The 20,008-nt window shown below is 39.5% G+C and overlaps 1 long non-coding RNA gene across 2 annotated transcripts in view; it reads left to right on the top strand.

Annotated features, from left to right (window-relative positions):
* The window catches only part of LOC132774209 (uncharacterized), a 65,188-nt gene that overhangs the window by 28,535 nt on the left and 16,645 nt on the right, over nucleotides 1-20,008 (top strand). For both annotated transcript variants that reach the window (XR_010909747.1, XR_010909748.1), the window contains exon 2: nucleotides 6,209-6,268. This is a non-coding gene — a long non-coding RNA (uncharacterized lncRNA). The remainder of the gene's footprint in view (nucleotides 1-6,208; nucleotides 6,269-20,008) is intronic.

Below are 20,008 nucleotides of genomic sequence, written 5' to 3'. Positions count from 1 at the left end.
ACTACATTGATTCTATAGTGTAGATGCAGCCTCAGATGCTGGTCTACCCCATTGGAGATGCGGTCTGTCTTCAATCTTGCCTGGCCTGTTCTATGTATGATTTTTTCAAAATATTTGAAACAGAATCCTCCTTATCCTTTAGGAAGTTTGAGGCTGGATCCACACTGTCATATAACCCAGTTTCAGGATGCATATTAACTGCACTGAATGTGATTTTATGAGTCTACACTATCATATAATCCCATTAGATGCAGCTAATCTGCTTTCTGAAACTAGATTATATGGTGGAATAGATCCATCCCGAGATGTGCAAAGCCGAAGTGGATGCTCCAGATCTCTTTGCATTGATCACGAGGCCTTTTCTATCCTCTATGGCTTCATCTACATTGGAACTGCATTATATGGTCAGTGTTGACTTCTATGATGCAGTTCAATGCAGTTTCAAACTGCATTATAGCACATTGCAGATGGGGTCTAAGAGACAGCCAATGTGGTGTAATTGTTTGAGTGCTGGGCTTAGACTCTGGAGACTTGGATTTAAATTCTTGCTTTGAAACATACTGTATGGCCTCAGGCAGGTCACACTCTCACTATCAATGGGAAATCATGGAAAGTCCTCTCTAAAGAAATCTTGTGAAGAAAAACCTCTGATAGGTTCACTTTATTTATTTATTTATTTATTTGCTTTATTTCTATACCGCGTTTCTCAACCTATAATAGGTGACTCAATGCACTTTAGGATAGCCATGGCCAAAAATGACATGAAGGCACACAACAATAATGGCTCTAAGACTGTATCACAAAGAGAGTCACCATCTAAGTGATCTAAAGGTTGGATAAGACTCTGAAAGACTAGGCTTTGAAGCAAACTCGGAGAACCTGGGCAAGTCACACTTTCTCAGTCTTGGAGGAAAGCCACAGGAAACCTTCCTGGAATAAAATGTTCCAGGGATTATAAATCAGAGCTGACTTGAAGCCACATAAGAATGAGTGTTAAATAATTGTAGACTCTGCTTTCTTCTTCAGAGAATGCAGGTCTTTGTTATGTTTTCATGTTGTCTCGAAGCCTGGAGTTGGAAAATGATTCACAACAGATGCATTCATTGTTTTAATCAGAAAAGATCACAAACGAGAGGAAAAATAGCAGAGGAAGCAGGTTCATCTAATCTCAGACTCTCTGCAAGAATTTCACTAGACAATGGGTAATCCTCCAGAAATGTCCCCCAGCCACCAAGAATATTCTTTTGTTCATGCCAGAGCTTCAGGTGTCCTCTTCCATTGAAGTTGTCTTCCAAACTGTTGAGAGACCTCTGTGTGGTAAGGCATAACTGCTATTGCTTGAACCCTGGGCAGTGCGCATGTCTGTACCTTCAAGTGACCTGTTGATTTATGAGGACCAAATGAAGTTCATAAAGTTTTCTTGAAAATTGTATATAGGATAAACAAAGCATTGAGTCCCACAATCCCACAAGTAGCTTCCACAGCCATGGCTTTTCCATAGTCAGTGGGCAGTATGCACTTTCTGAAACTCCCTGTTTACAGGTGATAGCAGGATTTGGTTGCTTGTACAGCTCTGGGCAACAGCCTTTGTCTGCAGTAGCTTGATTCTCCTGCCCATTTCAAGGATCCATGCATCCAAATACTGCAAACATACTCTGAGTTAACAGCAGATAAGATTCATTTGCTTCTGCTTTCCTATCTGGCATGACTTAATGAAAAGCGTGCATCCACATAAGCTGGTTTGGACAAACAAACAGGATGGTGAAAGTAGAACCTGTCTGGAAGTAAATGGTAAAATGCAAAACAAAGCAACCTCTGCACTGATGGGCAGTTGACAGATTAAGGCCCTTGATCGAGATGAACATAAAGCAATATTTAGCAGCGATATCCCTCACCTCTGTTGAAATCAGAAGCATACTTTGCTCTCTTCCTCTGATCTAAATTTACCTTTAGAATGTCTAAGATTACCCAACCACATAGGCTGTCCTTGCCTTTTTTCATGCATCACCAATGGCCCCTTGAACCCCTGGTGGTGCAATGGGTTAAACCTTTGTGCCGCCAGGACTGCTGACTGACAGGTCAGTGGTTCGAATCTGGGGAGAGCAGGTTGAGCTCCCATTTGTCAGCTCCAGCTCCCCATGCAGGGACATGAGCAAAGCCTCCCACAAGGATGGTAAAATATCAAAACATCAGAGCATCCCCTGGGCAACATCCTTGCAGATGACCAATTCTCTCACACCAGAAGTGACTTGCAGTTTCTCAAGTTGCTCCTGACACACACACACACACACAAACACACACAATGGCTCCTTAATGAATGAACAATAAATCAGGCAGTGATTTGGTGTCGAGGAGACTGAAGCAGAAAGTCAACTCCCTACAAAGTTATAGCCCTGTTACATCTTTAAAGAGATGACCAGAAAGAGGCAAGATCAGAACAGTGAGTCATACAGATATATTGTCGAAGGCTTTCATGGCTGGAATCACTGGGTTGTTGTAGGTTTTTTCAGGTTATATGGCCATGGTCTGGAGGCATTCTCTCCTGATGTTTCGCCTGCATCTATGGCAAGCATTCTCACTACATCTGAGGATGCTTGCCATAGATGCAGGCGAAACGTCAGGAGAGAATGCCTCCAGACCATGGCCATATAGCTTGAAAAAACCTACAACATACAGAGATATACTGGGCAATCTCTTCTGCATGTTAGCAATTTATTGTCACTGAGCCATGGTATCAACTAGATGGTATCAACTAGACAGAGCACTGCTGTGGATGTAGACATTTTTGGGTTCAGTGTCAAAAAGTAGAGGATGTGATGAAAAGTCTCTGTCTAGATAAAAAAAAACCCACTTTCTGCCAGGATAGATTAGGTGAACCCAGAGTCTCTTTAAGTACAGAAAGCCTAGACAGTTTACTTATTAGGACAAGAGCTCCCAGAATCCCCACGATTGATTCTGGCAACTGTAGTCCAAAATGAAGATGGCTTGATATGTTGTTATGTGTCAGAATGTTGTGTCTGACTTACGGCAACTCTAAAGTAATCTTATCATGGGTTTTGTTCAGAAGGCATTTGCCTTTGCCTTTCTCTGAGAGAATATGACCTGCCCAAGGTCATTTAGTAGGTGTCATAGCTGAGTAAGGATATCTGACTAAAATACTTTAATCAATTTCTTTGCTGTCCTTTGCAGCACACTAGGGTCACCTGCTTGGCTTCTGTTCCCAGGTGGGATTGGATGGTCTTGTCCAAAAATGTAATCGGCATAAACAGTGGAGCTGAAACAAATGCTCTCCTAGAATTTGTGCTCTTCATTTTCTTATGTGAATACTGGTGATTAGCTGCAGATGTATATGTTGTTAAACATTACATGTTGATTAAGTAATGATATATTAGAATAGTTGGTGGTTCCATGTCATATCTGACACCTGACATTCAGCATATTGCAGTATTTTGGCATCTAACTGTTTTTCATAGAATATATAAGATCCTATACCACATGGATGGACTAGTAGAATCCACCAGCATAGTTATAAAACAGATGATGGAGGCTATTCCCTCTGCATGGCTGTTCCTCTTGGTCAGTGGCACCCAACCTGTGGTCCATGGACCACCAGTGGTCTGCAAGATCGAAAATATGGTCTGCGGCCTCATCATTACTACACCATTGCCTCGAAACCATGTGGCAATGAGAGTGACTGGTCTCATGAAACCCTCTTATAATGCTGAGGCAATGGGGATATCGGGAGGGGAGTGGCTGACTATCCACAAAAGAGTACTACTATCACATCAGCTCTAGATTATTAAATATGGTTTTTGGTGGGTGAGCAGATGATGACTACTGGATGGCATATGTTTTGTATCAGAAACTAGAGCTCTGATATGTTCTGTATCAGAATACTTCCAAGAGATGCTTTAGTGGTCTATCTAATGCAGTTTTCTGAATCAGCACCCCAAATAACCAAACCGAATCAAAAGTTGACCAAAGACTGATTTGTAACCCTTGTATTAATGTTGGAAAGTGGTCCCTGGTCAAAACAAAAGGTTAGGAACCACTGCTCTTGGTAGATAATGAATGACTGCCAGAGTATGCCCATGTTTCTTCAGGTAGCTCTTCTTCTATATAAATAAAAATGTAATGTTCGTTTGTGGGATTAACAGAACTCAAAAACCACTGGACTAATTGACACCAAATTTGGACACAAGACACCTAACAACCCATTATATGTCCTTCACTCAAAAAATTGATTTTGTCGTTTGGAAGTTGTAGTTGCTGGGATTTACAGTTCACCTACAATCAAAGAGCATTCTGAACCCCACCAACGATGGAATTGAACCCAACTTCGCACACAGTTCTCCCATGACCAACAGAAAATACTGAAAGGGTTTGGTGGGCAGTGTCCTTTGGTTTTGGAGTTGTGGTTCACCTACATCCAGAGATCACTGTGGACTCAAACAATGATGGACCTGGACCAAACTCTACACGAATACTCAATATGCCCAAATGTGAACACTGGTGGTGTTAGGGGAAAATAGAATCTTGACATTTGTAGTTGTAGTTGCTGGGATTTATAGAGCATTCTGAACCCCACCAATGATAGAATTGGGCCAAACCTCCCACACAGAACCCCCATGTGGGTCACAGCAATGCGTGGCAGGGGATGGCTAGTCATATATAAAAGATGAAGTAGTGTGTCCCTGGTACACTCTTCCTTCTTCCTTCTTTTGTGCTTAAGAGCAGCCAGCATAAAACTTGATGTTCTCTGCACTGTATCCCTGTATTGGATTTCAGGAGGACTCTGAACAATCAACTCCCAAAGATGTCCTGAAAAAGGAGCCTTCTTCTGCCTGTAGAAGGATGACAATGAAAAGTTCCAATCTAACTTCTCTAGGAACAGTGTTTCAGATCATGAGGACAATAATCAAAAAGGGCCTGTGTTTCCACCTGATATATATGTGAAGAAGATGAAACAGAAAGAAGACCCCCAGAGGATCTCAAAACACTGACAGGATCATTCAGATCAACTGGACCTTTACCTACTGTGCCTGTATTCATCTATGTTAGTGATGATGAAGAGGCTGATTCTCCATGCCCAGAGCCTATAACATTGGAGCATACTCTGGAATATTGGGATCCCATGTGTGGGTGCTGGTGGGATTGGAGATGGTATTAGGGACAGAAGGATCCACATGACCAGTCTCAATCTCAGAGTTCCACATGTAGGTATGAGAAAGCAGCATTCATCCATCAACAAAAACAGGACAGGTTATCATATGCACAGTTAGGGAAGAAATCCAAATGTAGTTCATATATACATGCACAGCTCTTGATTTAACCACGACTTTGCAACACAACTGGCCCAAGTGAAAAGTATGTTGTATGAACACATTATTTTTGAATCCTTCAACAACACTGCATTGACTACAGTGTTTTTAACAGAGAATACTATCCAGCTACAGTATAGAGACATTCACATGTGTATCATTTTTTTCCTTTTATAATTTAATGGATCTTCACAGTCGTGTGTTATGTCCCTAGTTGGGGTTTTATACATTTCCCTTGCAAATAAGTGCAACATATCCTATAAAAATAAGAGAAATTCTAGCCTTTGTTCTTCACTGCGATGAATTTCAAACAAAATTAAGCTAGTATTTCCTTGGTTACTTATTAACCACAGTTCATTTAACAAAATCAATATTTCAGGCAAAGAGGTAAACACTTGCCATACCGACCTGTCTTTTTTCCTTTACATTTACAAGCTGTTTTTTTTTTAAAAAAGAAGAATAAAATGCATCTGCCTGGAAACCAGAGGGGAACGAGGAACAGTGCCTCTTATCTCAGGGATATGCAAAGCACATTTTATTTTGCCTTTTATCTCTCCAATTGTATGTTGATCCCATACATATAGATTGATTTTGCACAGGTAGATAATGAAAAGTCAAGGGGGAAAATTTACACAACGGCACTCAGGATCTCAGCTCTCTATTGGTATATAAATTGGTTTATTATTTCATTCTCTTAAAGAGGGCCATCCACACTGGGGAGCATTTTAAAATCTTTTATGTTTAAACGCAAACCCATTTACCATTTGTCTCCTCTTTTTTCCGTTTGTAATTTCCACAGCATTTTGGGTTTAATTTTCAAATATATTTATGTGTAAACATACTGTTGCTTATTCCTAACTCCTGCACCCGTCACCTTGTTCCGACAGTCAAGGCTCTCATGCCGAATTTCTGACAGGAGGACAGTGACAGCTGGGAGCCCAAGACGTGTAAGTGTTTCTCCTCCATGTGGTGATACCTTGTGAGCTGTTCCTAATACACCATAAGTGCTTTGCATTTAGCCAATGTAACCTATAGTCAGGAAGGGCATTCAAGCAGAGAAAAGGGAGCACTGGGTGTGGAATAAAGCTTGGAACAAAAAAAAATTAAAACAACAAAGAAATCTCTCTCACACACCCCGGCAAACCAAATAAGGGAAACATTATTAATAAACATCTTCTGGGCATTTGGTGGCACATTTTGACTGCTCCAGCTTAAGGCAATTAATTCAGGATACTGACATTAACTCTCTAACTCGTTGACAGCTTGGAGCTGGAACTAAAAATGCTAGTTCTCCAGGGAAAAGAGGAGGCTAGTTGGCTCTTTTTCTGGACTGTTTGCTTATAGGCCCAGAGAGCAATCTTCCTCGCAGAATGAAATGCAAGGACACAAACAATGTACCAGGGAGAGAATAGGAGATGGGAATGAACAGTTTGAACTATTTGCTCAGCAGAAGGGCAGCCACAATTGCCAGCCAATGGCTTTCCCATGCATCAACTGAGGCTTCTTAGCTTCTTTTGTTGTTCTTCTCCTTCCTCTATCCAGATAAGAGCACAGCTGCAGAGATTTCAGCTAACTTCGGGCCTGGATTTATTCACAGAAGTCTCCTTTTATGCTTACAGTATCTATTTTTCTGCTGAAGCAATTTCTGTATCATTAAAAAACAATAGGTAAAGTAGTGCCGTATTTCATCAATTGTAAGACCTAATCTATTCTATGATATATACTAAATTCAGTACCACAAACTATACACACATACGCGCATCTGTAATTCTAAGACATATGGGGGGGGGGGGGGGGGAAGTGTGTCTTAGAATTGAGGAAATACTAGTATTTCCCCAACCAAACTACTAACTAGACTCACTTTCTGTGGAGTAAATAAATAAATTTGCAACCCTTCATCTCTTTATTTGCATTAGTCTCCATCTCTTGTGATTAAACTGTGATACGGAAAACACTACACAGCAGGCTAATGAAAACCCTTTCTGAAAACCCAGGCAAAGTGAAAGAGCTTGAGTCCCACTGATAGTGTGCACTATCTTCCAATTATAGTATGTTTACAGTGGGATGGAACAGGTTTGTTCTGTTGGACGTTCACATGTCTACTAACCTCATTTTTTTTCAGTGAAATCTTTATCTATGTAAATGGACACAGAATTGCAAGGTGTGGTCTCCCAGGTTCAAGTATGTATGAGTTCTCTTATTCATAGGAACACCATATTCTGAAAGTAACTTTATGGCAGTTAATCACACACATACAATATTTGAATCAAACAATTGAACAACACTGTTCAATTTACCTGGTTTAATCAGGTGGTCCAATGGGTTAAACCCTTGTCCCAACAGGACTGCTGACCAAAAGGTCGGCGGTCCGAATCCGGGGAGCAGGGTGTGCTCCCATCTGTCAGCTCCAGCTTCTCATGCAGGGATATGAGAGAAGCCTCCCACAGGATGGTAAAACATCCGGGCATCCCCTGGGCAATGTGTTTGCAGATGGCCAATTCTCTCATACCAGAAGCAACTTGCAGTTTCTCAAGTTGCTCCTGACACACACACACACACACACACACACACAGAGCAATATTTTCAGGTAGAACCCAGAAATGATATATTAAAAGGATTAGAAGCGGGAATAAATATAAAGTAGCAGATGTTTTATCTTCCAGCTTCCTTTGTGACGTCAGTTGAAAATATACATGTGTGTGTGTGTACACATACACTCAAGCAAGCTTATAGTTCTTTTTAGGAATATTTGATGTGCTAACTTTTTAAAATGTCTCATGATCACCAGTTAAAACACTCCTGTTAACTAACCAGACATGATCTGAAAAATGACAGGTTATTTTCTGCCACAAATAGTTCTTTCAGTTTATGAATGTTACTCATCCACTAACTATCTCTATAAAATACACAGACCACATACATATTCCAACATATGCAAGGGACTTTATAGGCATGGAGTCCCAGATATTACATGCACATATGCATATACTAACAAGGTATGATTTGCAGAATTTTGGATTGTTTGAATTGAAGGTCCACTTTGGTATTCAAAAAGTAAACATCTTAATGTAGCTAAATAATTGTGCATGTAGTGTAGTCAGATTTTCAATGGTATATTTAGATTTTTGTTCATCTGATGTCTTGAAAGGACATACATGTAGCTGTTTATAAAACTGTCAGAGTGGTGCGATAAGGCAAAATTCTTGCACAATATGCATTGAACAAGCAATCTGGAAAAATATCCCACCTTCTGCCACCCAGTGGGGAAAATCCGACCATTTAAATTCATGTGACTTTCACTGTAGGCATATGTTGGCCTGTTTTTGCTCTTTATTTTCTGTCAGTTTAAAAATGTTTGCATTTTGTATTAACATTCTATCCTGGTTCCGGTTCATTGAGAATATGATTTCTGTTCAGATTCGTACAAGATGTTAGGAGCTTTTGACTAGAGAACATTCAAAGCTTCCGGTTAAGATATAGGCACAGCGATGCAGTATGTTTCATTCCCAGAAAATTTAACTGCATGACTTGAGAGGTTTTGATAGGCAACTATAATAATTAGTACAAAGAAATCCTTTGGGTTAATTGTTATCCATGATGTAAAATCAACTCGGCAAACATTGCCTTTAAAGACATGAGGCATTTGTAGTTATTTTAATTTTGCATGAAATAAGCCATTAAAATATTTACAAACCACTGACTTTTAAATAATATATTTTTGTTACAATTTATATATGATCAGTGGTGTATAGGGCTTTGCAGTGTTACAAATAAGGCCTGCTTATTTAGATTTATTTATCTTTTTCCAACACTCTCCAGATTTAAATTGTAATAAATTTGTTAAAGTTTTGTCTGCGGTGGAAAGAAATTTCACAAAAATCTAGAAAAGTATAATTTATTAGTAGCATATGGAATATTCTCAGTCAAGGAACAGGCTCATAGGAAACTCGAAGGGTACACACAGCTTTTTTCCAGTACAAAAACCGACAAAACATTGGGTATTTTCCCTCTACTGGGTGGTCAGGAGGAAAGGCTGAAAGGCAAAAGGACTCCTATTGTCTCTGCTGTGTCTTAAGAGCTGACCTCACGTGCCTCTAAAAAGAAGAAAGCACCTGTTTATCTCTAGTTATCCTCTGCTTCTGCCAGCTCCCCCCACAGAGATATTCTCTTCTTTTAAAAGGGAAGGGAGAAAGAAGAAAGTGCTTCTAAAACGCCTGGAAAAATACCGGTATATTTCTCCTGAATCTGGAATCATCATGTGCAACAAGGCGCAGATACCTCAAGATGAGCACAAGATGCTTAAACACTCACCCCATTCATCTGCTTTAGAATGGATAGGGGTTGCATCGGATGCTATGAAAATACATCATAAGGCCAATATATATCCATATACACATATATGTCTAGTTTGAACAGGAAGATATATGCACAGAAATTCCCCAGCTAAATATTTTTTCCAGCAAAGGACAGCTTTTTGTATTATGCCCAAGATAATGGCATTTTGTGTGCTGATTTCTTTGCCTCCCAACATGCAGGATCATTTCTTTATGATTTTTTTATTATCTCAGGAGTGAATTGAGAATACAATAATAACATATAGAAAAGACACAAAGTTAAAAACTTAGCATTATGCTGAATTTCCTTTGACCAGAAACTGGCCACTTGAAGTACCTCTGGTGTCACCATGAGAAGGTCCTGCATGTGGCTGGGCTCAGGCTGTGCTGTAGTAAGTGGTCTGTGGTTTGCATGTCATGGACTTGCATGTCATGGACTCCACTTTGTAGCCCCATTTCTTAAGGTTAGCTCTGCATCTCGTGGTGCCAGAGGGCAGTCTGTTCAGTGCCTTCCAAGTTGCCCAGTCTTCTGTGTCCCAAGGGGGGAGTTTCTCATCTGGAATCAGCCACTGATTGAGGTTCCGGGTTTTAGCCTGCCACTTTTGGACTCTTGCTTGCTGAGGTGTTCCTGCAAGTATCTCTTAGGAAGCTATTTCTTGATGTAAGGTATTGACTTACTGGCTGATATCCAAACAGAGGATGGGCCGGATATGTCAATGTTACAGGCTGCTACTTCCCAACAAATGTAGGGTGGTGCAATAGTGGCTAAACAGTATAATTTCTCCAGTGGTGTAGGGCTTAAACATCCTGTGATAATGTGGCATGTCTCATTAAGAGCCCCATCCACTGTTTTAATATGGTGAAATGCATTCCACGCTGGGCATTTATATTCAGCAGCAGAGTAGCAAAGTGCAAGAGCAGATGAAATTACACTGTTTAGCTAGTAGTGCACCACCTGATATCAGTCAGGAAGTAGCAGCCAGTAATGAAAGGACCAAGGCAGTGACATCTCCGGTCCATCCTCTGTTCAGATATCAGCCAGCACACCAATGCCTTAAATCAAGAAACGGTTTTAAGATCTACAGAGATATTTATGGGAACACCTCAGCAAGTGAGAGTCCAAAAGTGGCAGTCTAATACCCTGATACTAAATGAGAGACTGGGTGACTTGGAAGGTTCTGAACAGACTGCACTCTGACACCACAGGATGCAGAGCCAACATTAAGAAATGGGGCCACAAAGTGGAGTGTGGAGAAGAGCAAACCACAGACCACCTACTACAATGCAGTCTGAGCCCTGCCACAATGGAGGACCTTCTTATAGCAACACCAGAGGCACTCCAAGTGGTCTACTACTGGTCAAAGGACATTTAATATAATTTTAAAACTTTTAATACATTACAGTTTTAATACATTACAGTTTAATACATTACAACTGTACCCTTGGTTCACTCCTGATACAATAAATAAATACCTAGCAAAAACGTTACCTTTGCTGCCTGGCAGTGTCTCTAACCCACCTGTGTCAAATCCAGCCTGCCATGCCACTTTATGTGACCCTCCAGATTCTGGACTACAACTCCCGTTTTCATCATAATTAGACATCATGACTAGAGCTGACGGGAACTGTGATACTGTAATATCTGGAAGGCTGTTTGTTCTGTTTAGTTTTGTGGATATGTTGTCTGACTTTAAAATGTCGTTGAACCTTTCTCCAACCTCAGAGCCACATGTGCTGTTAGGTAGGAATTCCCATTATTCCCAGTCTGCATTTTTTCCATCAAAAGTGATGGAAGTTATTGTTCAATAACATCCAGGGGACTAAAGTGGATAAAAACTTAACAGGATTGACCACTATGTAAACACATTATAGATGGCCCTCTGTATCTGCAGATTCTAGATCGCTTCAATAGCCCCTTGAAGGCAACCATAAGACTGAAATGTCCCTTGATAAAAATAGGTTTGACACCCTTGTCCTCTAGCACCACAGGTTTCAGAGACACTGATAAATGATATAGGGGTATATTGAGACCGTTGTGTGGTGTATTAAGGCCAGATAGCTAGAGAGATCACTTGGAAACTAGCTCCTGCCGATGCGTGTCTCAATGTGTCCTGTGATTGTTAAGAGTGCTGCATTTGTCATGCCCCAGTGTCCCAATCTTGAATGGGTTCCAGCAGCCCCTTGGAACCCATTCAGCTGGGGCAATGCCAGGCTGGGTCATGTTCGGTCACTGACAACCGTAAACATAATTCCCCAGCAGTTAAGAGAATGCAAATCCAGTTTCTCATTTTGAATATGATTCACAACCAACCATTAATCCTACCCAGCTCAGTCTACTCCGCTGGTTCCCAAACTTTTTGGGTCATGGAACCCTTCATAAGACATTTATTTCCCATGGAACCCTGACTCTAATCCTGATTTGTTTAATCAAGATATAGATGTAGCTATAGATATTCTGGATCATTTTATGCTAAATCAAATATGTTTTGCAATTTCCTATATAGCATCTAGTTTTTGAAGGAATTTTACTCTTTGATTTAATAAATGAATAGCATCACAATATCCCAAATGTCTTTCTTTTCAAAAACTATACATGAAAGAAAGAACTCAAAAGAAATGTGGGGTCAATGAAAAAAAATGACTACTTATGAATCACTTTTTTCAGATGGCAAATAAAATGTTGTTATGTGAAGGCAATAACTACATACCTGATAGCAATAGTCGAAGTACAAAATAGCTGTTACAGAGATTATAAATCATACAATTGGCTTCATGTGGTTTTATTTCAAAGTCTGTTTTACATTAGATTTTTAAGGTTTTTCCCAAGACCCCTATGATGCTATGATGCTTTTGCAGAACTTTAGGTTTCTGTAGAACATACCGGTAGTTTTGGAACCACTGATCTGAACTGACTGTGAGGGCCCTTCCACACAGCCCCATATCCCAAAATATCAAGGCAGAAAATCCCACAATATCTGGTTTGTGCTTACCAACACAGCTTGATCCAGGTTGAGCATCCTTTATTAGGAATTTTGAAATCTAAAGTTGTTTACATGGGTGGCCCAAAATACTGACATTTTTACTTTCTGATGATTCAATGTATGCAAACTTTGCACAAAATATTAAAATATTGTATAAAAGTACCTTCAGGTTATGTGTATAAGGCATATATATAACATAACAGACGTTTCTTGGATCTCATAGTTAAGATATCTCATTACATATGTAGGTATTCCAAAATCTAAAACTTTTTTGGTCCTAAGTATTTTGGTTAAAGGATAGTCAGCCCATATTCTTTGGCTGTCTCAGTCAATTGATTACACTGTAGGTAGAGGTGGTTCTAGGGTTCTATTGTAATTTTACTTTTTCTAAAAGAGTGGCCAGAAATCATCCTCAAGATTTTCTTGTGATGTGATGTTATTTCTTAGTTCTGTTTTAGGTAATAAAATAGTTCCATGGGCAAGAATTATAAGAACTGGCTACGATGAAGCACTTGAGTAAAATTCTCAGCACAAGTAAGACATACCTGACGTTTGAATGAGGCAAAGGCATGCAGAGGGTCAATGTAATCAAGATTGGTACATACAAAAAAACATTCCAGTCCTTAACAACAGGAATCTATGGCAGGGCTGTCTGAGTGGATTTTTTTTTTTTTTGCAAATACGGATAAATGAGTCTAGCCTCACTGCTCCTTTGCATGTTGCAACTCCATAATGGAAACAGATGGAACAGTCATATAATTGATCATTCCATGGGCTGCGCCATTTTCACCAATTAATCAGCCGAATATTCCTAACAACACAGAAATATGTCCTGATGAATTCAAGAACATTTATGTTTAAAACTATACCCTAATTTTTTGGAGAGAGTATTGAGGCTGGGGGGAGAATCCATGGCAGAGAAACTGCCATTTCCAAATCTTGCACTTTTTTTCCTCAGTAGAATTGTTATCCTAAGATGAAATCTGGTGTTACATGCACTGAAGTTGACTCTGATTTGTAGCAGCCTTTTCATAGGGTTTCCTTGGCAAGAATTGTTCAAAGGAGGTTTTCTATTGCTTCCCCTTAGGGTGAGAGAATCTGAATTATGTGAAATATCTGACAGGTGAGGAATATATGGAACATTTGGGGAAAATATATTTTCATTTGGAAACAAAGGATGACAGAGTAGTATACAGGATACTATCTTGATGGCAGTGGTAAGAAGCTGGTATATAAAATTAATTGAAGTTGGAGGGTCTGCAATGTCCTTGCAGATGGATAATTCTCTCACACCAGAAGCAACCTGCAAGTTTTTCAAGTCACTCCTGACACCACAAAAAAAAAAAAAATGGCTGAGGAGAATGGTTTTTAATATACAGGCAGTCCCCAAGTTAAAAACAAGATAAGTTATGTAGGTTTGCTTTTAAGTTGAATTTGTTTGTATGTTGGCACAGGTACACTTTTAAAGTGTAATACCTGCCATATAGATAGATAGATAGATAGATAGTAAAGGGAAGGGTTAATACCCCGTAGTGTATCCTTTGCTATGAGTGCCCCTGTTCAGAAGATTTTAGCTCATTTTCTGTCCCTGTGAGAACTGGATTTTGAAAAAATTGGCTTGTTGTGGAAACAGGGATGGGTAGAAACACCTTTTCCCCATGATAACTATCAGGAGTGAATTTCTCTTCCTAGGAGTAGATCTCTCTTACTTCCTGTTGTCTCACCCTGTTTGTAACTATGAGTTATTTGTACGTTGGATGTTTGTAACTTGGGGCCTGTCAGTAGTTCCTTTGTTTCTTTGGCCAGAATTTGGTGAGGCTGAATTCCTACGTGATATTCCTTAGGTTACTACTGTATGAGAGAGGAAGAAAAAAATTCACATAATTAGCAGGCTAATGCCTAAAGTCTTGTGAAATGCGAGTGATTACAGTGGAAGCTATTATTCAGATCAATGTGATTGCCCATAAGATAATGTTACTTGTTGTGTTGTGTGCTTTTAAGTGGTTTCCAACTGAGGATACTCTATCATGGGGTTTTCTCACCCAAGATCACCCAATGGGTTTTTATGGCCAACTGGGCAATCGATCCTTGGTATTCAGAATTGTAGACCAACATTCAGACTACTACATCTCACTTCTTTTATTCTCTGATTCCCCCCACCCCCCCATGCTAACTGTAGGCTCTGAAACTCAAATTCTGCTTAACTTTCAAATGTTGTTTAAAAATACTTTAAAGAACATGATCTTTCCCATCTTGAATGATATACCTCACTATCCACTTTGGCATGGCACTGGGGAAGAATGATATAAATCATTTGATTATGAATTCACACGTGAAGGCACATAACAGCAACCAACTTCTTTGCCATAAGTGATATCTAAAGCAAACACTACATATTTTAAAATTTCTTGCGTATTTTGAAACTCTAGACATATTGCTAATATTGCAAAAATTACCCTGAATAAAGAATATTCAATTTGAAGATATAGTAGATACTAGACTGACCATTTATCTCATTTGATTGGTCAAATTTCTCAACTATTCCCAAATATTTCTGTCTCAATTTAATATCTCAGGTAGAAAGAAAGAAAACACAGGAAATCTAATCCCAGCTTCACTGGAAGGCAATCTTGGTGAGGTGGGTGAGGCTTAATAACTCATTATTGATGTGCTAATGCATTATTAAGGCTTCCCTTGGCCAACATAACTGTCAAGATCAAATCCTTTCGAAATGTCATTGCAGCAAATGGTGAATCATAGGAATTATGGTACTATCTTAAATCAATGTCAAGCATGGCAATGACAATGTCAGTATTGCTGCGAAATTTGATCAGTACTTTCCCTCTTCCAGGTGTTCACACATATCTAGTTTTAGAAATGCTGGGAAAATACATCTGGATGACTTGAAAGACATAGGACTTTCAGATGGTGCATCTGTGACTTCAGAAAAAGAAACAGGTTCAAAGCTAGCCTGTGATCACAACATTTTGGGGCAGGTCCAGCATTCGGAGTCAACCGCAACGGCCCCATTGTCTAGGACGGTGGAAGTCCAATCCCAACACACAAGCCTTTACATGGTAAGTTATTTATAGCTTCAATTGCAACTCTATTCTTCTTCTGACAAGTGGCTGCCCTGGCTTATGGGTTTACGGGTGCGGTCCCTTTTAGTTCAGAAATGTATGCCTTAATACCCCCAGATGTAAGCCTTGAAGGCTAATAATCAGCTGAGTGAGGATGCAGATTCTATAGAGGAATCGTATTGACAGAGGCTGCCTTTAAAAAATGTCACAGGCAGAATAATATTCCTTCTCCTATCCCACTATCTTGTTTGTTTTACAAAGTTCCATGACATACATTAGTTAAGTTACTAATCCTTATACCAGTGGCTTTTGTATTATGATCCACAGAACACCAGGATTTCTTGTAAACTATGTAAGGTTCATAAATGAAGAGATCAGTAATGCCGAGCACCTTTCATAACAGCTTGCCCACTACTACAAAACTGCACATACAATTGGCAGCTTCAGGGGACTGTTGGAGGCAGAGGTGCTTTTGGAATTTGTTCTTTGTAAAGTCCAATATGAACTGACCTGATCTGTATCCCTGAAGCAAAGTGAAGGCTGTTCTTCACTTTGCTTCTTCACTTCCTTACTCAAAAATGTACTAAAATGCATATACACATGAGTTTTAAAATACTTTGAGATGCAATACACATAGAAATATATGTTCAAACATGTATATTTTAAAGGAACCTTGGTGTGGCATCCTGTACATTTTTTTACAATATTTTTATTGTTTCAACTTTAGAATATATTGCTTAAACTTAGTTTCCATATCTGTACACACTTTATTTCCATGTAACATTGCTTTTATCTGCACCCTCTCTTTTTATACATCCTTCTCTTTTAAAAAAAGGAAAAAATAGGGTCTGTGCACTCCCTTTCAGTTTGTAGCTAGAGTTGGCAATTCAGATATATGCCTGATGTGGTCCAGATTGATTTGGACTCAATCCGTTCCAATTTCTACCCAAATCTGAACCGAAGAATCTGCCTCACTGGTCCTTCCCCAGAGTCTTGCACTGAGAAAACAAAAAAAGGTTATAAATATTTTTTTTAAAAAATCACATATCCTCATAAAATACATAGACATGGTAGATTTTGTATGTGATTTTCCTGTATCTTGGCAGGGGGTTGGACTGGATGACCCATGAGGTCTCTTCCAACTCTATGATTCTATGACTGTAAAGAGGGAATAATTAACTACAGCAAGAATTTCAAAAACTCTAGGAATTGGTAAAATTTGTTTTTCAAAAAAGCAAAAGCATGTAGCCACCCTCCCCAGGAAAGCCCATGTTTTGGGGGCTTAAACCTATGCCAAAACAGGTTTTTAAAAACCTGCTTAAGTCATGTCTGGAAGCACCTCCAAGCCTCCCGGACTATGTTGTTCTGTTTCTGGAATTGAATTGTAGCAATCTAATAGAGTTAGGATCAGATCCAAGCCAGTCAATTTGAGATTCATATGCTTCATTATCAGGGTTTTAAATTAAGATTGTTGGGTTTCTGGTAAAGATCACAAGTTCTAATTAGCACAGGAAAAACTGACATGGTTTGTAAATACTGCATTCTGACCATCTGTAGCTGGATGGTTACAAATATATATATGCCTGTTTAGTTACTCTAGATCCCACAGTTGTTTCTTAAGAAGTCCGAACTACTGCTTAGATAGAGGAGACATTAACTTGACTGAGGACCCATCTACACTCCCACATGATCCAGTTTCTGAATGCAGATTAACTGCATTGAACTAGATTATATGGCATTGTAGATTTATATAATCCAGTTCAAAGTAGTTAACATGCATTCTGAAAGTGGATTATATGGGAGTGTAGATCCAGGCTGAGATAAATGAAATAAAGTGTTCTGTGCCATATTGACACAATGTGGGGCTGAATAAAACTCACTAGACTCCAGTTCTACTACCTCATCTCTGTCAGAGAATTAACTATGTTTCTTCCCCTGTCATGATGGCCACCCAAGTAGGACAACTATGACTGGGCCAGGATTGAGTATCTGAAGGTTTAAAAAAGGGACCCCAAGACCTTTCAGCCATATATAGAGGACCTTAGTTATACCCCACCTTTCCTCCTAAACTGGGACTCAAGGTAGCTTACAAAATAAAAGGGAAATATCCAGGGGTCTTGAGAATTTGGAAATGCTTATCTTTGGGGTCTTTAGTACATGATAAACTTGTGATTTGGGGAATGGTGGCATCCTTCAGTAGAACACTATGCAAAGGAACTGGGACAATGACCTAGCTGTCTCTGCCCCTAAGGCCAATTCCTCCTACAGTGTTTAGTACTAAAATCTGCACTGTTTTCACCATTACAGATCTGTCTTGCGGTTGCATTCACAACATGCATTTTGATACTTTGCAGCTGAATCTTTTCTAGGAGACTTTTGACTTAACATAGAATTTCTATACAGTAAAAAGAGGTCTCTATTACCATACCAAGAAATGAAGAGTTGACACATAGAGAGGACTAAATAAATTTGGATACAGAAGCTTCAGTTGCAAAATGTAAGCTACAAAAAACAGTCCATATTTCAGAGTCTCTCTGAATAATTTGTATAAATACTGGCTCTAGGTGTGAAATTATTTTATGTCTCTGCATTGTACGCATTTCAGGATTTGCTCAGAACGATGACTCATGAGGTACCAGAAGAGATGATGATTTTATTTTAGGACATATTTTTTTATATTCTTTTTAAAGGCCTTTTAAAAATAATATGACTGAAATGCAACTCCAATTTTAATTGAGAAATATGTACTGCAGATACAGTTTTATGTATTAAACAGTCAGCACTGATATTAAAAACATCACGATTTTCTTCTAATTGTTTTTTCAGTTCTGATATGTTACCAAGAATGTCAATTTTAAAACAATCTGTAATAAATTATGCAATTTATTTCCCCTGCTCTCCTGCCAAATGTTTTCCAGTGCTTTTGAACAGCTTGTCCTGTGCCTAAATCATGACCTTCAATAGGCAACAAGCCTACCTAAAGGACTTCAAAGCAGAATCAAGGTGCTTCTGTAGCAACAATAGGTATACAGTATGACTTCCACTCTCCTTAACCTTTCATCGCCCATTGTGGCTTAGTGTTTTTTCTTTTTCTTTCTCTGTGGTTGTTAGTGCTAATTGAACCATAGACCTAGACCTAGCAACTAAGCGCCGTTTCAAAAACAAAATTGGAATGCTCATGAAAGGTGACCTACTTTGTGTTTATGACCAGAACAAGGGGAGCTTCAAACATTAATATTCCCATTGCCCTAATAATGTGGAGTTCATACATTTCCTTGAGAGTTTCAGTATTGTTACTGTGAAGCTTCCCACACAACTTGGATAAATTACTTTTGGGGATTACAAAAGTTACTTATCCAATAATGTATCTTCCCAGAGTATGGTCCTTTGTATATGGGTACATTTAACTTGTAGAATTAGTAAAAACACTACAACTGCTATAACTCAATGCTATGGAATCATGGGAGTTGGTTGCTAGCTTAGAGCCTTGGCAGCTAATATGGTCTCGAACTGCATTAATTTTACAGTGTAGATACACTCCTGTGGAGCAACAGAAAAAAACTTGCTCCAAGTGCAGTCCTTTGAAATATTTGAACATGGTAGGTTCATGCAATCTCTCAGGGCCCTTCCACAGAGTATCAAGGCAGAAAATCCCACAATATCTGCTTTGAACTAGGGGTGGATCCAGACAAGCCTTTATCCCAGGAGAATCTGTGTTTGAAAAATGTGGATTTTCCTCGGGGGCTGTCCACACCCACCCTAGAAAGTGCATGCTTCCTGGGGTGGGTGTCCAGACCCTTAGAAAAGTAAAATAAACTTACCCAGCCTCCAGTGCACTCTTGTAGCAGCTCTTCCAGTGCATAGAAATGACACGCCAGCAAGGGGGGGGGGAGCGATTTTCCTCCCCCACCCTCTCCTGGGCATCATTTCTATGTGCCGGGAGAGCTGCTACGAGAGTGCACTGGAGGCTGGGTAAGTTAATTTTACTTTCTAAGGGGTCTTAGGGCTTTGGGAGAGGGGGGTGGTGGGTATTCCCACAGTTTACCAGACTTATTTAGCCTGGTAAACTGTGGGAATGCTGTCTGGGCTGCAGTATTCTGCACTCCTGACACCAGAAATCGTGGATTTATCCCGTGCTTTCCTAGAAGGCATGGAATAAATCCACTATCAAATTAATTCTCTACAAGCCAGGATTTTCCTGGTTTGTAGCGAATTAATTCGGGACTGTCCAGAACGTTGTCTGGACAGCCCTCCTTTATTGTGGAAGTTGCTGCAATAAAGCTGCTGTCTGG

The sequence above is a fragment of the Anolis sagrei genome, chromosome 4 (genome assembly GCF_037176765.1).
Source record: "Anolis sagrei isolate rAnoSag1 chromosome 4, rAnoSag1.mat, whole genome shotgun sequence".
In the NCBI taxonomy this organism is placed as follows: domain Eukaryota; kingdom Metazoa; phylum Chordata; class Lepidosauria; order Squamata; family Dactyloidae; genus Anolis; species Anolis sagrei.
This window is presented reverse-complemented; position numbering and strand designations above follow the sequence as displayed.